Source organism: Aethalodelphis obliquidens, unplaced genomic scaffold, assembly GCF_003676395.1.
Source record: "Aethalodelphis obliquidens isolate GAN/ISIS:26980383/991018 unplaced genomic scaffold, ASM367639v1 scaffold4, whole genome shotgun sequence".
In the NCBI taxonomy this organism is placed as follows: domain Eukaryota; kingdom Metazoa; phylum Chordata; class Mammalia; order Artiodactyla; family Delphinidae; genus Aethalodelphis; species Aethalodelphis obliquidens.
The window spans coordinates 65,873,854-65,881,006 of NW_020837948.1; positions in this window are offsets into that span (position 1 = coordinate 65,873,854).

Consider the following 7,153-nt stretch of genomic DNA (forward strand, 5'->3'; position numbering starts at 1 on the left):
AAGAGTCATGACCGGCACACCTGGGCCCCTGACGTTGGAAAATCATGAGGATGTTCTGTCAGTGTTGGCCTGCAGCTACATTTCTGGCTTAAATTTGGGGTGGGCCTTGAAAGTGGAAAGAACACATCATATTGAGAGTCTGACAGTGAGCGAGGTCCAGGGTGCTAGCTGGCTCTGTGCCACAGATTTGACACGTGAAGAGGAGCAGAGAAGCTTTCTCATTACCATTAAAGTCTGTCATGTGCTCTGGGCATCCCACAGAGGAAAGGTAGCCAGGCCTCAACCCCACTCCCTGGAGCAACCCTTTTGATGCAGAATTACAGAGGAGCCCAGGCCCACAAAAGACACTGTGTCACGACCTACCACATTGATTAAACAGCTTCGCTATGAACTGTTTTCATAAGTGCAAGCAATGGGGCAAGGGCATTTTGCATGTTGGAGACATTTTAAGATGTCAGCATTTCCCGGAAAAAATAAAGGAAGAAAAAAGAAAAGTCAGTTCTCATGGTAGGTGTTGAGAAGAAGGAGTTGAGAAAGACTCCATCGCGCTATTCGTTGGGTCAGAACCCTGCCTTTGCCTTGTTTTATCTCCACTGTTGCCCTCCCCAGCTTTCATTCCCTTCTGTTCTCTTGCTGCTCTGCATTTGCACATTTTCCCCTTCTCCCCGGCACAGCCCCTGCCTTCGTCCTCCCCCTCCTCCCTGTCACCGAGTAGCTCCGACTTTTCCTTCACAGCACCGCTCAGTATCTTCCTGGGATGTCTCCCCCGCCCACCTGAGCTTAGGTAGGAGCAGTCCCTGTGCATCCTGTGAATTCTTTTAGCCAAACACTCACCCTTTTGTTTCGTTAGCTCCTCCAAAGCAGGGACTGCATCATTCTTCCCGACTCTTCATGTGCTAGCCTTCAGGGATACGCAAGAACAGCAAGTAAGGACATTCAGCTGTGGACTAGATACGAATGCCCCACTGGCGGCTTCCCTGAGTTCCTTATTGCTTCAACCCCCATCAACCATCTTTGACTCTTCTTTCCCCCGTTTCCTTTCAATCACCCACTAAGTCCTATCCATTCAAACAGTAAGATTAAGCCCTCAATATATGTTAGGTATTGTCAAAAGTACTATACATGTATTTCCATCAAGGCTCACAACAAATTTATAAGGTGGATGCTGTCATACTGTTGCTTTACAGATGAGGAAATTGAGGCAAAAGCGATTAAGTAATTTGCCTGAAGGCACACAGCTAAAAAGTGATGGAACTAGGATTGGAACATTAAGTAATTTGCCCGAAGGCACACAGCTCAAAAGTGATGGAACTAGGATTGGAACCCAGGTAGTCTGGCTTCGAAGCCCTAAATCTTAAGTATGTCTCAGTCCTCAAAGGCCACCATGATGTCATTTCCCCCTGCACTCCATTCCCTATAATGGAGCCAGAGCAATTGTTCTAAATGAACTCTCTTTAAAACCCTCCATAACTCCCTATTTCCCTCCAAAGTCTAAACTTCTTAAGGCAACAGACAAGACCCTTCCCCCATCTGCCCCTGCGCACCTTCCAGACTTGTCTCTTGCCACTCCTCACCTCAGCTCCTATGCCCAGGATTTTTGTGTATGGAACACTGTGGCCTCCTCCTGTCTCTGCCTGGCTAATCCCCTCTTGCCCTCAGGTCTCAGCTTAGACGTAACTTCTTCCAGGAAGCACTCCCTGACCCCCTGATTGTTAGTGCTGCCACAGCATCCAGTGTTTACCCCTTTGCAGCAACTATGGTACCTTTAGAGAGCCTGCTCCATTCCTGTCTCCTCCACCAGCTGTAAGCTACATAAATACAAATATTGGGTCTTGTTTTTGGTGAATCCCCCAGGAATAGCACAGTATTCAATAAACATTAGTTAAATGAAGGAATTAAGCGGTGACTTCTAAGTCACAGTTCTGACCTTGGCTGATCCTGTGGAGGTCCGTATCCCTGCCTCTTCCTACCTTATACATTGTACAGAATTGCCAGATTCAGGAGTGAAGATGGTATTAAAGGGCAGATGACATGGAAGAGGGAACCACAAAGGGAAGCAGCCACTCTCCCCATAACACAATATCAACTTCTACTTCCCAGGGGATACAGAAGCCTTCCTGGGACCTTTTGCTTAAGAGTCTCTGGCGTTAAATCAAATCCCCTGCACCTGTCCACCAGCTAGAGTGCTGTGTGAGAGGTCAGACTACCTGCAGTTCTTTCCAGGTGTCAGCACTACTCATGTACTGGCTTTTGGACTTGGATATAGCTTTATTAAACCTCATTTTACTCATCTGGAAAAGATTACCTGGGTTTCAGTTTCTGGCAGTATAACAGATTAGATACACTGAATGACACTTCCAACTAAAGCAATTAAAATGGAAGAAGAAAAGAAAAAGTGTCTTTTTTTTTTTTTTAAAGCATACTGTTAAAGTGTCTTGAGTAAAGAATCTGTGAATCCCAAAAGGGAAGTAAGAGCAGGAATCCAGAAGTCACTGGGAAACAAGGAGATTTTCACCCTAAGGTTTTCTGCCTGGGCCAGGGAACTTCTACTCTGATGGATGTACAGGACTCAAGAAGTAGGAGATAAAGCCTACTTGTCCAAACTGGAGATTGAATAAGACACTCTAGCACGAGCTGCCACACAGAGAGAGAGCGCAAGGAGACCTGCCTGCACTTACCTGGTTACTGGATGAAGGGACTAAACAGCTCCTCCCCCACAGATTATATAATCTCAATTGAGCCTTCATAAGGATGTATCAGGCTGAATTCATGCACCTTTAGGGTCAAAAACAACTTTAAGTGAAGAATTCAACTTCAGATGGTACCAGACTAGTACCCCCCAGGAGACTGGCAGAAGCAATTTGAATCTTCTGAAGAGGAGCTCACCTTTAGCCCAAGACTTAAATAATTTTTTCAGATCAAGTTACAAGGAAAATGAGCAGCTCACAATAATATAAAACCCCAAAAAACACACTAGGAAAACAGGACACTATGAATGAGGGGAAAAAAAAGAGACAGCAGAAACAAAACTTCAGTTATGAAAAGATTTCCTAGATAAAAAGACAGCATGATGAACAACTTTCTACCAATAAATTTGAAAACTTAGATGAAATGGATTGAATCCTAGAAAAACATAACAGAAAAACTGACTCAAACAGTAGAAAATCTTAATAGTTCTATAATGGTTTTTAAAAATGAATTAATAATTTAAAATCTTTCCACACACAAAAACAAAACAAAACAAAGAGCTGCCAGGCTCATATGACTCAGAAAAAGGCATTTGATAAAATTTAACACCAATTCATGATTAAAAAAAAAACAAATAAAAAGGAGATTTATCTAACCTGGAAAATGGTGTCCATAAAAATCTTTACAGAAAATATTATAATTTTTAAGGAAAACATTAAAACACTGAAAACATTCTATTTAAGATCCAAAAAGGGAGGCTGATTAGTTATTCAATATTTTACTAGAACAGTCAATCACTTCAATATGTCATTCATGCTCAGTAAAAAAAAAATGTATTTAATAATAATAATAATTTATGGAAACACCAAAATATATGTAGGAACAAATCTAAGAAGAAAATGTGAAAGTGCTTTGTGGAGAAAGTTATAGAACTTTATTGAAGGAGATTAAAGAAGACCTAAATAAATGGAGCCATACAGCAGATTTTTCACAGGAAGCTTCAATAGCTTACAAATCAATAAATATGGAGATTCAATAGAAATCCAGTCAATATTCTCTCAGAGGTTTTCCTGGAACTTGACAAAATGATACTAGAATTTTTCTGGAAGAGCAGAAAGCCTAGAATAGCCAATAGTCTCTGGAAGAAGAAATGCTAGGGAATTTGCCCTACCAGATAAATAGCAAGACCTGATAAAGCTACGGGAATTAAATCAATGTGGTATTTGTACAGGAACAGATCAACAGGCCAGTGGAACAGAATAGAGGGCCCCAAACAAACATGTATATATGGAAACTTGAAATAAGACAAGGTAGCCATTGTGGATAGCATGGAGGTGACAAATGGTGCTGGGACAATTGGTTATCCATATGGAAGAACCTGAAATCAGATCCCAACTTACCCTGCACACAAACATCAAGTTCAAATGGAATAAAGACTTAAATATGAAAGGCAAAGGTATAAAACTTTTAGAAGGCAAATTAGGAGAATATTTTTATGATATTCTAAGGGTAAAGGAGGATTTTTCTAAGCCAAAATATGAAAACATAAACCATAAAGAAAAACTGAAAAATTCAATTCTATTAAATGTCTGTCAAAAGACACCATGTAGAGAGTAAAAAGAAGTAATAAAGATGAAGAAGGTATTTCAACACATAAAATCAGATATCAAAAAGGACTAGTATCCAGGGCTTCCCTGGTGGCACAGTGGTTAAGAATCCACCTGCCATTGTAGGGGAGATGGGTTCAAGCTCTGGTCCGGGAAGATCCCACATGCTGTGGAGCAACTAATCCCGTGGGCCACAGCCCCTGAGCCTGTGCTCTACAGCCTGTGAGCCACAACTAAAAAAAGCCCATGCGCAGCAAAGAAGACCCAATGCAGCCAAAATAAATAAATAAATAAATAAATAAGTTAAAAAAAGGACTAGTACCCAGAATACATGAAAAATTCCTACTATCAATAAGAAAAAGACAGTCCAATAGAAAAAACAGACAAAAATAGGCATTTCATGAGAAGTGCCTCAACTTCACTAGTGCTCATCCTTTTTTAGTAATCAAGGAAATATATACATTAAAATTACAATTTCCTACTCACTGGATGGCTGAAAATTTTCTGATAAATCCAGATGGCAAGTCCATGGATTAATGAGACCTCTAATCCACTGTTAGCAGAATGTAACTTGGTGTAAGCATTTTAAAAATACTTTGGCATTACCTGGTAAAGTTAAAATGTGCATATCCTGAAACCATCCATTATACTTCTGAGTATGTAGCCGAGAGAAACTCCACCTATGTGCATTAAAAGACACATAGAAGGGGGCTTCCCTGGTGGCGCAATGGTTGAGAGTCCGCCTGCCGATGCAGGGGACACGGGTTCGTGCCCCGGTCCGGGAAGATCCCACATGCCGCTGAGCGGCTGGGCCCGTGAGCCATGGCCGCTGAGCCTGCGCGTCCGGAGCATGTGCTCCGCAATGGGAGACGCCACAACAGTGAGAGGCCCGTGTACCAAAAAAAAAAAAAAAAAAAAAAAAAAAAGACACATAGAAGGGGACTTCCCTGGTGGCGCAGTGGTTAAGAATCTGCCTGCCAATGCAGGGTTCGATCCCTTGTCCAGGAAGATCCCACATGCCGCGGAGCAACTAGGCCCATGCTCCACAACTGCTGAGCCTGTGCTCTAGAGCCCATGAGCCACAACTACTGAGCCTGCGTGCCACAACTACTGAAGCCTGTGTGCCCTAGGGCCTGCGAGCTGCAACTACTGAGCTTGCCTGCTGCAACTACTGAAGCCTGAGCGCCTAGAGCCTGTGCTCTGCAACAAGAGAAGCCACCACAACGAGAAGCCATGCACCGCAACAAAGAGTAACCCTTGCTCACCACAAGCAGAGAAAGCCCACGCACAGCAACGAAGACCCAAGGCAGCCAAAAAAAAAAAAAAAAAGACACATAGAAGGATGTCCTAGTAGCATTGCTCATGATAGCTCCGATTGGTAATACTCCAAATGTCTGTAAAGAGTAGAATAGATGGATTGTGGTTTATTTATACAATGGAAAATTACATAGTGGAGAAAATGATTGAACTACTATAACATGTATCAATATGGATGAATCTCAAAAAACATAATGATGTCAACAAAAGTAATAAAAAACATAAAGAAAAACATAAAATAAACTCCTAAGACTACAGATGGCATGATTCCATTTATATAAAGAAAAAAATTGGCAAAACCAAGTATTACACCCTAAGAGATGCATACGTAGTTGGTAAATTATAAAGAAAAGTAGGGCTGTGATTAATACAAAATTTAGACCTTGTTTCTCTTGCAAGGAGAGAAGGCAGTTTAGCTGGAGAGAGGTCCACAGAAACCTCTGAGATACTGGTAATGTTCTGTTCCTTATTCTGGGCAGTGGTCACACATTTCATTATTATTTAAAAATTTCTACAGATAAAATTTATTCATTTTTATATATGATACATCCTGCAATTAAATAAAAACTTTGCGTCATGGTATTATGGCAAAGATTGAATGACACAAGACACATAAAGTGCCAAGCATATAAGAAGTGCTCAATCTAATATGTGTGTAAATTTTAAAAAATAGAATAAAATAATTCTTCCCTGAGGCCTGACAAGGGCGGGGCAAGAAGGCACCGAGGAGTAGGCTGTGGACAGCAGGACAGTCTCATGGGCCCCAAGTAAGGATGCAGAGACTCGGACATTGGCTGGAGCTCATCCAGTCCTTGAGGAATCTGCCAAGCGAAGCAGGCAGACACATTCCAGAGGATGGCATGTTTACAACCTCTTGGCCCGACACCACTGCCATAAAAGCAGCCAGCCCAAATCCCTTTCTTCTTATCTACAGATGAGCCCCAGGACATTATACCCTTCCTGGGAGAAAATACTGTTTTCTAAGCGAAGATGACCTGCATTTTCTACAGCTCCTCTCCACCCACCAGCCCTGTAGAGATTTCACAGGGAGTGATGTGACCACCAGACAATGCTTATCCACCTCACCCCTGCCCATGGGTGGAGGGTCTCTAACACGCTGGCTGGAGGCCAGGTCTCACGGGGGGGCCCTCAAGGTCTTTTAACAAACCTTCACTGAGCATTGATAACTGCAAGACACTTTGCTGGATGCAAGGTGTTATGGGTTGAATTGTGTCCCCTCCAATATGTTTCAGTCCTAATCCCAGTCCCTGTGAATGCGACCTTATTTGAAAATCGGGTCTTTGCATGTGATCAAGTTAAGATGAGGTCATTTGGGAGGGCCCTAATCCAAAGTGACTGGCTCCTTATAAAAGGGAAATTTGGACACAGAGACCAGGCACACAGGGAGAACGCCATGTGAAGATTAGTGTTCTGCTGTCACAAGCCAAGAAACTACCAGAAGCTAGGAGAGAGGCCTGGAACAGATCTTCCCTTTGTGCCTTCAGGGGAGCATGGCCCTCCCCACACCTTGATCCCAGACT